Source organism: Crocodylus siamensis, chromosome 2 (genome assembly GCF_052110815.1).
Source record: "Crocodylus siamensis isolate JL-2025a chromosome 2, ASM5211081v1, whole genome shotgun sequence".
NCBI lineage: Eukaryota > Metazoa > Chordata > Crocodylia > Crocodylidae > Crocodylus > Crocodylus siamensis.
Genome location: NC_143396.1, coordinates 167053665 through 167070344, shown reverse-complemented (window position 1 = coordinate 167070344; position 16680 = coordinate 167053665). Strand labels below are relative to the sequence as shown.

General features: G+C 45.4%; 1 pseudogene; it reads left to right on the top strand.

The window, feature by feature from the left end:
• The first annotated feature begins 8355 nt into the window (after window positions 1–8355).
• LOC149871119 (olfactory receptor 5AR1-like) lies at window positions 8356–9302 on the top strand (annotated as a pseudogene).
• Window positions 9303–16680: the final 7378 nt, after the last annotated feature.

Here is a 16680-nt window from a genome sequence, read left to right as displayed (position 1 = left end):
GGAGTGGCATAACTTTAAAATGAATGAGTTCTTTAAAGCACTTAGAAGGTGTTAACATGTAGCCAAACTAGGGTTAAGAAGTCCAGAAGCCACTTAAAATTATGGTGTAAAAAGGAACTAATTGAGCTACCCCTCTTCTGGCTTACTCTCCTTCTGGCCTCATGTATCTTCCCCTCTTGACTGCCCACTGGCTCATCTTGAGGAGAAGAATCAAAGGATCCTCTAAATAATCTCTGTCCCATGGACTGGTCTGCTGGAAAGCATCAAATTAAGGTTCAAAACTTCTATGCGTGAAAGAGGATCTGGGCAGAGAATCCCTCTTTCATTTCCAAAGTATCTGTTATCCTGCTGCATAACTGCCATTTTGCATTTACACACAGCTTGTTTATGTGCAGTTTGGATGTATAAGTGTCCACAGAGCTACTGAACACATTCAGTATTCTACTTGCTTGCTAGACAGGTATGTTTCTCTATAGGCATGTGCCATAGGCAAGCATGGGTCTAGAAGTCTCAACTGAGCAAAACCCCAGGAACTACAGGGGTTACATGCCAGAGGAGAATACACAGACGTTTTAGCTAACATTCTCCTAGGAGGTAATAGGTTCACATCTAAAACTGCATGCTCTCCCATCTCTCATTTTCCAGGATAATGTTTTAATCTCTAGTTAAGGATTAATCACTAGTTAACAATTGTCCAGTCCACCTTTTGAAACTGGTGCCCTGGGTAGCCAACAAATAGAGATATGTGGGGTCCAGAGAAAGAGAATGGACTTCACATAATGTAAAGTGAAGTGGTAAAGTTCAAGAAGAGGGTAGAAAAGGGGCTGAATAGTGCCTAACCTTTGGCTTTGATGTTAGGATACTCTGCTGAGAAAATGCAGATTTATAGCCCATATAGGGGAGGGGGATTTAAAACTCAGATCAATTCCTTCCTGGGCAGATGCCCTAACTACTGGGGTTAAAATATGGGAGGGATATCCTCCTCCTTGTTTTCACCAGGCCACAATTTAGAGATTTTTCTTCAGATGCATATAGTAGCGCGTCCAGCAATGAGGGAAGAGGGGATGTGCCCCCACAACTTTGGTTGTGTCACTTACGTGAGTGACCTCTGAGCTCACTGCCCAGTAAGCACAGGGTCCTGCCAAAGCTCCAGGTGAGCAGTGAGCTTACCAGGAGATTGGAGCAAGGTCTGGCCAGAACCCCCGCTTTTGCACAGCTCTGGAGGCCAGGGGGTGAATGTTGCTGATGAACTAGATGCTGGTTTTCCTGAGAAAAAAGGTGTATAGTCTGAAAGATATTCTTGAATGACATTGTGATTTAGTAGAAGATGATGGTCCTGAACATCCTCTGACCACACTTACATGGCTACATAATCATGGGTGGGGAGGTATGGTTGAGTAAAAGTAAAATAGTATTCAACCTGAAGCATCAAAGTGTGATCTTATTCCACTTTAATTGATCCAGTGTAAACTTGTCAATGTATAAGTTTAAGTCATACTCCTCAGTTATTGTGCATTAGTGTATTTGTACACTTACTGGGTGCTGACCTTGAGGCTTACTATCAAAATACAATCTCCAACCTCCCACTTTCACTCTACTCTCTCCAAATATGGAAATATAGCAATGAACACAATCTAGAGCAGGCCAAATTGCAACAAAATATAATTGGAGTTCAATACCTCTGGGCAGTTCTGAATTTCTTTTCAGCAAAATCTGTAAAACAAACTGTCCCAGGAGTCAAAATAATGAGTGGCACTTACCGGGAGCTTGGGATGGGACACGCATGGGGCAGAAGGAGGAACCCATGCAGCTCATTAGCCGCCTTTTTGTGCAATTACGGCTGGCCGGTGATGTCAGCATCAGACGCCGGCCGGCAGAAATAAAAATGGCGGCTGCTGCTTTGGAGGGGGCGGATAGCCGAGGAATGAAGCCACGGCTGACGCCGGCAGCAGGGAAGACCCCACTCGCTGGACCCAGGGAGCCTGGCAAGCAGGAGCAGATGCAGCCAGTGGAGAGTGAGTACCTCGATGAAAGCCCACGCAGGACAACAAGGGAGCGACAGGTTTGCCAGCCAGAGGCGGAGCTGAAGCGGCACCTGGAAGCAGAGAAGAACCCAGGTGGGAGTGCCGGGACAACGGGGCCTGGAAGAAGGCACAATAGGGGGTGAAGACCCCAGGAGAGCCCTAAAAGGATTTGTGGTTGGGGTGGGTATCGCCACAGGGTTCCATCGGATTGAGGAACAGACGGGAGTAGATCCGGGAAGCGACGGGTCAACAGGAAAACATCCTCTCCCTGTTAGGCTCTGAGGAAAAGGATAGAAAGGGGCAGGGAATAGCTTACTGGTTGGTTTTGGTTAACACATTTATTTTTGTTACCCCAGGCAAAGGGGCATAGGAGATAGGGATGAGTGCCCAAGGGGCAGGGCTGTGGAGAAGCCTCGGTAGGGCTCCCCCCTCGTGGTGGTATGTACCTTTGAAGGAAGGGACGGAGGTGTGAAGGGCTGTGGGGTAGGCCCACAGGGCCAAACAGGGCCTTAAGCTAGTGGCATCTAGACGCAACAGTGGAGAGGGTGACCCCACGAGTAGAGGCTGCAGATAACAGCTGGGCGGCACACCAAAGGAGGCATAAGGCCAGGGTGCAGGGGTGGTGAAGCTCCGTGAACGACCACCAGGCGAACTCCGGGCCACAGAGTATCCCATCAACCGACCCCACCTACTGAGTCGTGGCAGGCGAGAACAGGGTTGGTGACGCAGAAGGAAGAGAACTAATCCGGCAACAACACGAACCTGGACGGTGCTTGACATCCACCAGTAGAACAAAGGCTGCTCAAGAGTGGTTATTCAAAGCCCAGCAGTCACACAAACTTTAGACCCAGTCATGAGTTTGAAGTGCTTGTAGCAGTCCTGACCCCAAAAGCATGCTCTCTTGTGGTCAGCCCTCCCTGCACCCTCTGCTTCCCTTAGAGTTTTCTCTCTTTCACTTCCATGCCACACCTTAATGTATTCTCCAAGAACTTTCTGCCTGGGCTGAGGCCCCACAAAATTGAGGGAGTGACACTGGTGAAGCCTAGGTATAGCTATAAGGATCAGCTGGAGGCCATCATTAAGGCCCACAGGCCACTGTACATGGAAACAAAGGCAACAGTCCTTACAAAGAGCATGCTAAGCTTTCTACATCCCTGCCCCCCTGTCCACTCAAACTCACTCAGACATGGTACTATGATTGTACTATCTTGAACAGAAGCAAAAAATTCTAAAGAAGGCAAGACAGAATTCTGATCCTATTCAATGACGCTATAAACTACAAGTGTTTCAAGACTTGTTACAAGCCACATTAAGGAAAGGAAGTAACTAAGGAAGAATGCATCCTGTCTCAGAAGAGCAAATAAGGTACAAATGGGGCTTTCTTTTTTAGCATATCGTCACATATCAAGAACAGTAGTACCTTATAAAGAAGAAAAAGAAAATGCAATGACAGAAGTTATTAATTAGAAATGCTCCATAACTCAGGAAAAATGTAATATGTATGGAATCATAGGCATAAACCGACAAGAACTGCTAGCCCCCTGTTATTAGAGGGGGTCCCTAACTGAGCACCAACTAATGCTAGGGCACAGCAAAAGTGAAACAAGAATGAGTGTGGAGGTCAGAAGTTAATAAGTGCTCCAAGGGACCCTGTGTAGAGCACACGGGTCAGTACCCACTGGCTCTCAACTCCATAACTTGGAAGACCGAGGAAGTAGGAAATTGGAAAGTGGTCCCTCAGTTAGAGAAAAAGGATCTGTAGCAACTTATCTGCTGCTCTGCAATAAAAGTTGCTATTTAGTTCTTCTCATTTATTCATGATTGTCTTCAATGAACCTGATGAACATTATGTGGTGTCAGAAATGGCAAATGAGAAGGGATAAAAGAATCTGAGACTCAAACTGAAGAAGCTAGAAGCTAAGAGCAAAGTAGAGCAATGCAGCCACATGTAAGGACAGAGCCTTACATCTCTGAGTCATCTGCCTGCATAGGCATACATAAGGTGGGGGTCGGCAGCTTCCAGCCTCTGGAGACATTGAATCTGGCCCATGGACGCAGGGGCTGTGGCGGGATTTGGTAGTGGAGGGATACTCCTATGTGTGGCAGGGAGAAGTGGTGGCAGCCTGGTGAGCCCCATTGGCCAGAGCAATGTCTTGAGGGCACAAACACGTAGGACTGAGTTGGGCAAGTATTAGGTTGTTAAGCAGGGTTTGGCAATATGTAACACTGGCTCAATGAACAGAGTTAGCATTTTGAAGGGGCTGACTGGATGCAGAATTAAATTAATCAAACGTGGGTGTGTGACTAACAATCTGTAGCCAGAAGTATAAAAAAAGTTGTATAGCTGCAGGGGATAAGATCACTTGAGAGTCCACTGAGCAATTTTAAACATTGTGAATATATATTGACATTTTGCTTATCTAAGGAGACTGCTTTGGGGAAATGGACAGAATATCTCATTAAAGATAGGATTTGTAGCATTGTAGGCACTGTATTACAATTAAGATTATTGCACAAGGGAAACAAAAACTACATGAAGTTGCAGGGCAGCAGAAATTGAAGGCCCAGGTTGCAGAGCTGAATGTACCAAAAATGGTCCATGCAATAAGCATGAAAGAATACGGCCAGAAAAAGCCACCTCATAGGATGATTTTTTCCCTTAGTAAGGAGGCTGACAAAGTAGAGTGTGTGAACAGGCACACATGCTGCAGGTATGGAAAGCAACATGACCCCAAATATTGTGCTGTCTTCGGAAAATTCTAACTGTCATATAAGGAACCATGTGCCAAAGGCTGCAGTTTTTAAACCCAAAACCCTCAACTTCATACAGTTGTGAGTTTTATAGGGAAATGGTGGAATCAAGCAAACCATGGGGAGGGACTGGATTTTGCCAGTGAAAGCATGTGGAACAATGGCTTTGTTCAAATTGGGTACTGGAAGTATATATTTTACAGAACATGAACAATTAAAATCGAGACCAAAACAACAAACATCAAAATAACTGGCTATTTAGGAACAAATACACCAGTGAAAGGAAGATGCATTGATAGCATCCAATATAAAAGTAGAACATATAAAAACCTATACATTCTGGTACCTAGGGAGGTGATAGCAACTTCATCCTGGCACCTTTTTGTGTGACTAGAGTCAAATACCCAAGTCAGTGCTTTCTTGTATACATCAGCAAATACATGGATTCTGGACTTGCAAACCTGTCTCTCTACAAGGTTACCCAAAGTTAATTCCAACCTTTGTATAATGGAGGATGTATACAAGGCCTCTACTGTGTTCTTTACATTAGGAGACCTTCTCATCCCCCATTTTTTCCCAGCAGGTATGCATATAACATGATTCTCTTCTCTTTCCACTGCAGTTAGGTGGCCATGTAAGTGCCATGTAAGCATGTACAAGTGAAAAAGGATGTAACCTATAGCTTTCAACTTCTCACTGTTGTGAAGGTATCATAAAAACAGAATTGGATCTTGGTACAGGAACATACTGGACAATTCCATCCATATACTATAAGCCAGAACACAATATGGACTTCTCTCCCTCTCATAGTTCAGGTAGTTTTGCTGGGCTAACAGGAATGGTCTGTTTTTAAAATGTGTTCATGCTGAAATCACTAAAAAGAATATGGATTGCCAGAGAGTCAGCAGAATTGTATGACAAGGTGGTGTGTTTACGGAGTTATTCTTCAGTCATGCAGGCTTGTACTTTTGTCTAAGCTTTGGTATTTCTGTTTTAATATGCACCCAGGGGCCACAAGAAAGATAAGAGACAGCAATTCCTCTTTTAGAGAAACTGGACAAAAATATCACATTAAGCTTTCATCTTGCCAGTTTTGAAGATAATAGCAATAACTGATTAATTTATGCACACCTGAGATCTATGACACATCAGAGATCCCAAGCCCAGAATTCCTGGGAGAAATCTCCACCATGATGCAGCTCCAAAGCTGCCAACCTTGACTTCACTCTGTCCTGCAGGGTCTCTGGAGAATTCTCTATTTCCATTGAGGTGGAATAAAACCTGCATCCTCCCATGCTCAGTGTTCATACCAATGTGTAACTTTCACCACACTGATATCATTGAAGAAAAACCATTACTAGAAAACAGGTGAGTTGCAGAAAACTTTTATGGCATAGAAATTGTACCTCTGCTTCATATCAGATTCTCTGCTGAGAGCCATGGGACTCTTTAGCCTGGAAAAGCGCAGGCTCAGGGGTGATCTGATGGCCACCTATAAGTTTATCGGGGTGACCACCAGGATCTGGGGGAACGTTTGTTCACCAGAGCGCCCCAAGGGATGACGAGGTTGAACGGTCACAAACTCCTGAAAGACCGTTTCAGGCTGGACATAAGGAAGAACTTCTTTACTGTCCGAGCCCCCAAGGTCTGGAACAGTCTGCCAGCGGAGGTGGTTCAAGCACCTACATTGAACACCTTCAAGAGTAAATTGGATGCTTATCTTGCTGGGATCCTATGAACCCGGCTGACTTCCTGCCCTTTGGGCAGGGGGCTGGACTCGATGATCTCCCGAGGTCCCTTCCAGCCCTAATGTCTATGAAATCACTACAAATCATGTTTAAACATGGTAAAAATCACTCAAATTATTAATATAGTGCCTGACTAAAAATAAAAATTTGCATTTGCATTAGGTCATCACCAGAGATAACCACAGACACTTCAGAAAGACTAACAGATCAGCAAGCTGAACAACATGTTGTCATTTAAAGCAATGTAAGCAAGGGCATGTTAAAGTAGATAAAGGAAGCTATGACATGAAATATGGTAGATTATTTTGTGTTAAGGAGAAAAGTATGGGAATTGCTGAGGACACTGCTAAGGAAAAAATAATGAATGTACAGTGGTAGTACGAAAGAAAATGCAACCTGCCTGTGTAAACTGTAGAAGAGAAAATCTAATGGAAATTATCTTAATGCCTCTATGAATATATGTAGCATGTTCACCTCTGGAACCTGTTCATCTATCTGTCTATCTAGCTATCAAACTATAGCTGTCAGCAAATTTTAGTCACAAGTCTCCAGATCAGATGCTGGAAGCTCGGGGATGTGGCAAGCTCCTTCTGGAATTCATTTAAAGCAGAGGTTTTCAACTTCTTAAAAGAAGTGCATGCCTTCTGGTGGCAGCGGACAGATGCGGATCAGTGGGCACGACCCCACATCTCTGCTGCTGCACCCCGCCATCCCACAGCCGGTTGCACATGAGGCTCTGTGGACTGCTGATGGGCCTCACACCCAGTCAATCATGCACCGCCTGTCGGCAGCCCACAGAGCCACACATGCGACTGGCTGTGGGAAAGTGGTGCACAGTGGTGGTGGGCAGCAGCCACCATGTGTGAGCTTCCCCCATCCTTCCCCCGCATCTGGCCAGCAAGGTAACGCCTGTGCAGCCTGCAGAGGGGTGCTGCTGCCCTTGCTCCCCTGGCCCTGCTACCGGGAAGCAGCAGCACAGGGTGGTGGGTGGCTGTGCTTCATCCCCACCTGCCTACACATACCCCTAGGACCTTTCCTTGTACCCCTACATGTACCCCCTAGTTGACAACTCTTGATTTAAAACATCACTTTCTTAATTCATCTGTCTCTACACATTAAAGCACACCAAAAGTAGATTTTTTCTGACTACTGGTGTTGAACTGGATTTAATAGGAAGAGTACCAAGGAAGGTAAAAAATGGGAAAAGAAGGATAAAGAGAGAAATATCATAGTGCATGAGGAATGAAAATAGCTGGACACTGCTTCACATTTCTGAGGCTGCTGAAATACTAGTCCTTCAGATGATAACACCCTGCTTGTCTGATCTGGTGAGAGCTACGGTATCATTGTGTGAAACTCAGTCCCTCAGTAATTATAGCTGTGCTCTGTGTGCCAGTTCATCCTTCCAGTCCCATCCTGGTTAATTCCAGTGCTTAAGTAATATAGCAAGTTTTCTTCAGAAAGATCATGGCTCAGAAATGTTAGCAACTTTCACCCAGGAAATCTACTCAAACAAATAATTTCATCTGTCCATATTTACATATTTTCTTCTTCCATTAAGAATATTTTATTATAAGGCTACCACAAGCCTCTCCTGTTCCTTTAACTTGAACCCTTTCACCTGGATTCTGTTTCATGTTTTCATAGCACAATCATTTCGTATCATGGATTTCTGAGTTACTATGCCCAAATTCCGCTTTTTAATTCTTTCAGGACACTGACAACCTTCCACTTAGAGATCTCAGCATACCAGTTCCATCCAAATGATACTCCTGCAGGATATTCCTCTTCCAAATATCTCCCTTTGTTTTCATCCCACAGATACCAAGAGAATGGAAAAAGAAAACCAGTCCACAGTGACAGAATTCAGTCTCTCAGGATTTGCCCTTTGTCCAGAGCTACAAGTCTACCTACTTTTGGTGTTCCTGGCAGTCTACATCATCACTGTGGTGGGGAATCTTGGGATGATTGTGCTAATAAGGGCAGATTCCAGGCTTCACACCCCCATGTACTTTTTCCTCAGCAATTTGTCCTTTGTAGACTTCAGCTTGTCATCTTGTATTATACCTAAGATGCTGTCAGGTCTTTCCACAGACAGGAAGGTCATTTCCTATGCTGACTGCCTTTCCCAGTTCTATTTTTATGTTGTATTAGGTACTACAGAAGCTTTCTTGCTGGCAGTCATGGCATATGACCGCTACATGGCCATCTGTAACCCACTGCACTATACAATAGCCATGTCCCCCACAGTCCGTGTCAGGCTGATTGCTGGCTGTTATCTGGGTGGAATTATCAACTCTACTGTGCACACAGGCACTATGCTCCAACTGTCCTTCTGTGGACTCAAGTTATCAATCACTTTTACTGTGAAGCCCCCCCACTCTATGCAATCTCATGCACTGATACCAACATCAACAGCATGGTCATATTTGCATTCACAGGGATTATTATATTAGTTACTGTAACGAGCATCATTGTCTCCTACACCTTCATCCTGGCCACCATCCTGAGGATCCGCTCAGCTGAGAGCAGGCACAAAGCCTTCTCCACCTGTGCCTCCCACATGACAGCGGTTTCCCTTTTCTATGGGTCTATTGCATTCATGTATCTACGACCCAATTCCAAACACTCCCAAGATGTAGATAAAGTAGCCTCCTTGTTCTACACAATGGTGACCCCCATGTTGAACCCCCTGATTTACAGCCTGAGGAACAAGGAAGTAAAAGATGCCCTGAGGAGACTGATGAAGAAAAAGAGGGACACACGTATATTATGTTGATGAATTGATAATGAATGAAACATTCTAAACGGACAAATAGGGGAACTATTCCTTCTGTTCTCTCCAAAGGACAGCAGGGGTAGATGTTTGCTAACTACCAACAAGCAATTTTATATTTGCAGTAAAATGATATTGAGGTTTATGATAAAATGTCTCTAAGACATTTCTAAGAGTGGCCTGGGAGATGTAAAACTGATCTCGATGGTCACTTGCCTGATGAGCAGGGATCTAAATTTTCCATTTTCCATGGAAAAACGGAGAAAACCAACAGATTTCCTGGTTTTATCAGAAAAAACATGGATTTCCCCTTTTAGCAGGGAAATCCACAGATTTTCCCCTTTTTCAAAGAGCTCTGCAGGTAGCTGAGTTCCAGCCTGATTGCAAAAAGCTGATTGCAAAAAGGGCAGGAAATCCCCAACCCTGGCTAGAGGGAGAGGGTGAAGGGTGGGACCGGAGGCTTTTAGTCAGGTCTTACATAAGGCTCACTTTCCTTCTGGAGCCTGTGAAGTGGTAAGTGGGGCTTGCAGGGGGCTGGGGGTTGCTGGTCAGGGCTGTGGGAAGGAGTTGACTAAGGGTTGAGGGAGTGGGGACGTTTGCTGGGAGCTGGGGAGTTTTGCAGCCAGCTGGGGGGGTTAGCAGCAGCTGACTGGAAGCTGCCGGTTTGCTGGGAGTTTTACAGTGGCTGGGAGCTGGGGGGTTTGCAGGAGCTCGGGGGTTTTGCACATGAACGACGTGTGCCCCCGGTAGGTGGGGGGGAAAGGTGGCAGCAGGAGCACAGCAGCAGTGGGAGCAAAGTGACAGTAAGTGGGAGATCCCACGGGGGAGTGTCAACCAGGGATCGGAAACCACCCACAGATGCTACCAGCAGTGGCAGTGGTGGCCAGCACTGACCACCCATAGGTGCTGCCAGCAGTGGGGGCAGAAGGGTGGTGAGTGACATAGGGGGTGTACTGCCATGCTCAGGGGGTGCACATGCACCTGCATGCACCTCCTATGCATTGCCACTGGTTTTGGAGCCAACTGGGAGTTGCAGGGGTGGGGAGGAGGTTGCAGGAGCTGGAAGGTTTTGCAGCCATCTGGGAGGTTTGCAATGGGCTGGGAGCTGGGGGGGCGGGGCTCACATCAGCTGGCTGGGAGCTGGGGGTTTGCTGGGAGGTTTGCAGCAGCTGAGAGCTGTGGCATTTGCAGGAACTGGGGGGGGGTTGCAGCCATCTGGGAGCAGGGTTTTGCAGTCTCCCCACTCCCAGCTGGAGTGCCCTGTTCCTGGCTGGAGAGCCAGGCTTGCTGCACATGGAACCCAAGCAGTGCTATCGGCCTGACTAGGCTTGGCTACTCCATATGCAGCTTCCATTAAGGGCCAATAGCTTACTCACAGTCCATGTACAACCAGCCAGGCAGCCACTCCACATCTTTCCCCCAATACCTCCCCACTCCCTCAGCCCCCAGCCAGCTCCCCATGGAATTGTCCAGTGTCCACACAAATACATGCATGCACACATGCATGCACAGAGGCATACATACATGTACACCCATAGATGTGCACAAGAGTATGCATACACATGTATACATGCACAGGTGAACACGTGCACATATACAGATGCACACATGAAAGAGGGGCACCAGGAGGGCTGGGGAAACTGGGGAGTGATGGGCACCAACAGGGCCAAGAGGGCTGTGGGGGACCTTTAATTTTAATCACCGATTTTGGGTTTTTTATCAAAGAATTATCAATATTTTTATCAGAGAAGGAAGGTTGGCAGTCTGCATTATACCAAAGCACTTCTCCACAACAAGGGAGTTGCTTAGTTGGTGTGACTGGAAAGGTCTTCAAACACCAGTATCCTTTGACACCTCCCAACGTATATCTGTAAGGATTCAGACATCTCTAGGTACATAGTATAATGATATTTGGACATTAACTCTGGTTTCTAAAATGCAACTTGTAACTGAACAGCATGTTTCTCAGATGTAGAAAGGGGTGGGTTTGGGGTTTATTGATATTTTTCTCTGTATACAAACAATAACATTGTTGCCGGCACAAGGTGCAGGAGGGAGGCAACAATTGGGTTCGTTGCCCAGTGTGCGTCGCACCAATAAACACACTGGGGGGAGAAGCAGACAGAGTTTATTTGAGCTCAAGTAAAAGGCGCAGGGAGACTGTATGGTCTCAAATCCTACCCCTAGCCCTGCAACAGTGTATTTCTATACCCTGGACGCTTCCAGCAGTAATTTTCCACTAGTTGGCTTCCACCCCACCCTCCACCCCCTTCCACCCTCCCCTTTCCCTCCTTTCTTCTCTCTCTGAGCGGTGTCCTTGCATTCCACAGGTAACAGTTTTAGGGAGTTTCAGCTTGCCTGCTACTCATCCTGTTTTTCCAGTATTACAGGAGGTTACAAAAAGTTCAGGAAAGGGTTACAAAGGTTCAGGAAAGGGGGGGGCCCCGGCTCGCTTGGGCCTAGACCAGAGGCGCTTCATCGACACTGGTGGTCTTCCATCCCTCTGAGTTACCTAGGGTTATGCCCAGTGACACCAACAACATGACGTCCTTCTTTAAGACTATGGAGCCATCTGTTGTGATGGATGCTTTGGAAGTTCTATGGAAAAATATTTATCCTTTTATTGAAAAACTTTCTCTGAAAAAGTGTATTTTGCTATAATAATCTGATATAATACAGTTCTATTTTAAATGCTTTGTAACACTACTATTTTAATGTGTGCTTAATGTAAAGGTGAACCCTATTTTCTTAAATAGGGTGGACTCCACATGGGTGGTATATGCTGAAATATCAGTTGCCATATCCACAACAGGGTTTTAATACAGGTTGGTTAATCTCCTCCTAATTAGTGACAATCTACCCTAATCAACTTCTGATCCAACTGTATCTGGAAAGTAAAAGCATAATTGGCAACATTTACATATCATGTTAAAAACAACGGTTTAGTAAATGGTGAGAACAGTTGCAGGTATATAGAGCAACCTAGATGACTTGATCTTGGGGTCTCATATGAATGTGGTAGTTTCCACAGACAGAATTAGTATTTTGAAAAGGGGCAGTGCAGATGGTGTGATGCATCACCACATACAATACATTTTTTCTCCAGTCAGAAACAAACAAAAAGCTTTAATACTCTAAGGGCCTAGGGCAATAATATTCAGTTTACATTCAAAGTAAAAACAAAAGAAAATGAAAACTTTATGGAAATGTTCATTTCTTTGCTATGTCATATATTATGCATTAAAAACTAGGCAAAAATGATCAAAAGACGTTTCATCACTCCTGTTTTCATTAAAATTAAACCTACATCTTTTTCAGACTTATAAACAGAAATCTAGCCTTCTTGAGCATCTTGACAGAACATCCAATGCTTCACTCAAAGTTATTTCCATACCTAAGTTAATGTTCACCTGAATTAATAATATTTCTGTTGCTTAGTTCAGGTTTCAGGCTGGAGATACAAATAGTCCACAGGGCTGTGGAAAAGAAGCTACCTTACCAGAAGCTGCTAAGAGGCAGCAATATTGCAAGAAAAAAAGACAGCTTGATTAGTAGAACCATTACAGACCATTAAAAAGGAGAGAGAGTCATTAATACCCATGCAATGAAGTATTTAGAAGGAATCCAGGTCATTGTGCCATGAAGTTGATTGATTCCCTCAGTGCTACCAGAATAGAAATGCTGCTGCCACTGCCAGACTGCTGGTTTCACACTGTGAATGGACCAGAAATCAAAAAGAGGTGGTATAATTGTACCACTGTACAACCCCTTGAATCCACCCCTAGTAGTTTCCTACAGCCTACAGCAACTGAAGGAAAAATAAAGTGGTTTATGCCATGCAGGAGATGACACTGGGTTTGTAATAACTCAGCAATGTGGTCTGTGAGGGATGTCTCGATATGGTTCATCCAGGGAATCTGTAGGTTCTAGTGACATAAATGTCACCTGACAATCTATTGCTTTCCTGGCATAGTTCAATTTAAGTTCTCCTGCAGACCCAGCTCATTTCTTCTTTCCCATCCTCTGTGAATTTCCTTACTTCAGTCATGCTGTCCCCTTGGATGCACAAAAAAATATGCCAGGCATGCTGAAGCATTAAAACTTTTATCTTTGCACCTTCCTCTTCATACCAGGCAGCAGGGGGAAATGTCCTAGGGTTGCCGTGCTCTCCCCTAGTGCCCCCTACCATGCCAAGTTTGGGTTAAAGCACCCTCGTTCTCACCTGCCACATCTTGATCTTGTAAAAATTAAAGGGAGGTTATCTCTTGTCCTCCTGGTCAGTTCCTGCTACCCCAAGCCTTGTTTATATAATGGGAGTCCGAGCACCCCAGCCTTATGAGCTATGCGTGGCTCCAACCACCCCTGTACCACACCCCAAGCCTCACAGATCTACCAAATGTTGTTCAGTCTTAGCTGCAGCCCTCGTCACTCTTGGCGCCCTCTGGCGCTCGGGCTCCCCACGGCCCTCGTTACTCTCGGTGCCCCCTTTACTCTGGGGCTTCTCACACTGCCCACACTATCGTGGTTCCGCTATGAGGCCCCCCCCATCCCCTTCTATCTTAATCCAGTCCTCCAGTCAAACAGTAAATAAAACAGAAGCTCCTTGGCTATAATATAACTCTAAGCCATCTGGCTCCAACCTTTCTCTTGCCACATCAGAGATGTTCCACCCATCCCCAATCTTGGGCCATACCTGCAGTTTGGCCTCTACTCATTATTCATTCCAGCAAAGTTCCTTCCTCCTGGGCTGCCAGCAGGAAACTGCCTGCCCGGCCTCAGCCTGGGAGTTATATAAAAGCCAGGCCCTGCCCCTTCCGGTCAGCTGACTTCCCCTGGCTACCCTGGCAACCGGCAGCTGGGCTCCCTACTTATTGATTCACCAGTAGTAGGCACCTCAGTGCCCTGCTACACTCTTCATGCAGTATGCATTACAAAAATGGCTTAAAAGCACCCAACCACAGTGCCCAATTGTATTTCTTTAGGATTGCCTTATTTTCTGGAGATTCAAGACCATCCCTTTTTGGTGTCCTTATGGTCTGTATTCCCCTCCAAATGGGGAACCTGAAAATTAACATGTTAGTCATGACCAATGCCTAACTTTCCAGTTTGGCCCCATCCCCTCCAGGAGTGCTTTGAGGACTCAGTAATCCCCCAGTTTGCCATCTCCAAAGATGGTAGTGAGTTACACAGGCTGTGATGATGCTTAAAACCCTCATGCGGGTTTGAGCCATGTGGACCATGCTTGTCCCACAGCCTTTCCCTACCCCCTGGGTCTTCTGCTCTCTCTCCTGAATATTCCAGGTACCTGGGACATCACAGTCTCCCCTGAACCTGGCCAGAACTTCAGCAAGAGGGAGAACAGGGACTTACAGATGCAGACACTGAGCAACTCCTTGCCCAGAACACAGCCATGGTGCAGGTCATGGGAGCACTGTGGGGGGATGTGACATAGGAGGTTACCAGCATCATAAGCACTCTCCTGGACATGCAAGATACCATAAGCATGGACGAGAGTCATAAGCTGATGTAACTAATGGCCCCTACTGCCATCACTTCCTTGGTACATGAAATGTGGGGCACAAAGACAATAATAGTATAGCATAATTCTGGGCCTACATGACTAGCACTCAGTTACAGCTATATCCAGCAGCAGCAGCTGACAACTGCACACCTGGAAGGAAGGTTGGTTGCTCCAGGTGTTGCTTCACCACATGCCTAGGGGACCATTCCAACATGGGTACCAAGAGGAAGTAGAAGGTGAGCTGCCATAGCAGAGACAGTTTAATCAAGCAGGCTGGGGATCACCTTGATGACAGGTTTGTTGGAGAACCCTGCACAGCTTATTGGGATCCTCTGGTGTTATCAGATTTGCCCATCACTTTGGGGTGTGCTCATTTATTAGGGATACATTTCTAAGGTTTCTGTCATTCTATTGATGTGCTGCTTGTGTTACTTGTGTTTCTATATGGAGCTGTATCTCTCCCTTCTGCAAGTCCACTGGGGGTGCCCAGTGGAGCTATCTTGCAGGACTCGGTTTCAGTGGGACTGGGTTCCTCCAGACACTACATCAGTCAAATACACACACACACACACACACACACACACACAGAGATTAATGTGAGATTAATGTGACACGCCTGACCTGGGTGGGTTGATCAGCATATATAGGCTGACACCCTCATATGCCAGGAATCAGCTCACTGAGGTAACAATAAAATGCAGTCAGACACAAGCATGCAGGTGAACAGAATACCTCTGAATCCAGCTGGGTGTCCAACTGACACCCTCACAGGCCAGCATTCAGTTCACTAGGGCACGTCTGTGCCAAACTGTATTGTGGGGTCCAATTGATGAGCGGACCTCACAGTATTTCTGGGCTTCACAGGGATCTTTGGCTTAGGAAATGAAGTGCTGCTGCAGAGTAAGCAGGAAAGGAGAAGTAGAGAAGGAAAAATACACCCGGTTACCACCAGTTTGACTATAAAAGTTATTTATTGCTAAGTATACAAAATGTATAATGGTACTAGTAATAACAGACATGCAAGGAAAAACAAACAAAACAATTACAATATTACCCTGGTTTAACTGAGTATTTGGGGAAACCTAGCTCAAACTTAACTAATACAATTTAGGTTCAGAAAGCTATGCTTAGAGAGAAAAAGAAGAGAGAGAAAAAGAGCTAGGATCACTGTTCCAAGGTACTCCGGTGATTTGTTGACAAGCAAAGTTCCCAGCATGATCCTTGAAGGGAGACAATTTGTTTCTCCCAGCTTCTTGAGAACGACAGCAGATGGTGTCAGAGAAATTTCTCTCTCTTGAAGCACACTGTTTGCTGCTTTACAGCTTTCTTATACCCTTAGTCTAGCCTTTTCAAAGCATTCTTTTAATTGTGTAAATCAAGAGGGTCCCAAGCCATAATTGACAGGGAAAATCCTGTTCTATAAACAGTTTCAATTTAAATGAATTACCTTTTTCAGTGACAAGGGGTTATCTGGTTTAGAACATCTCAAGAAACTGATTAACAACCAGGAAAAACATTAAGTTTTAAGGAGTAACCAGACACCTAGGAGTCAGCTTGAAATTATAATGAATATACTGGAAGGGATCTTCTCAGATGGCCTAGCTATGCTTGTACTGTGAAGTTAGCATCAGTGTTTTGTATTTTACCTGTTGTGAATAAGCCTCGGCTTAGCATGACTCTCAGATTTTACTGTAGTCTTTTAACAGACTTAAGGGGATTACTTGGAGAGTTCATAAACTTTGTGGGGAGGACTTCCACCCGTCATCCCAGGAAAAGTATGACAGCATTTGTGGTCAGTGCTCCAATGGGCTGGATGCTGTGATGAACCCTTAACCATTGTTCAAATGTTGCCCATACCCT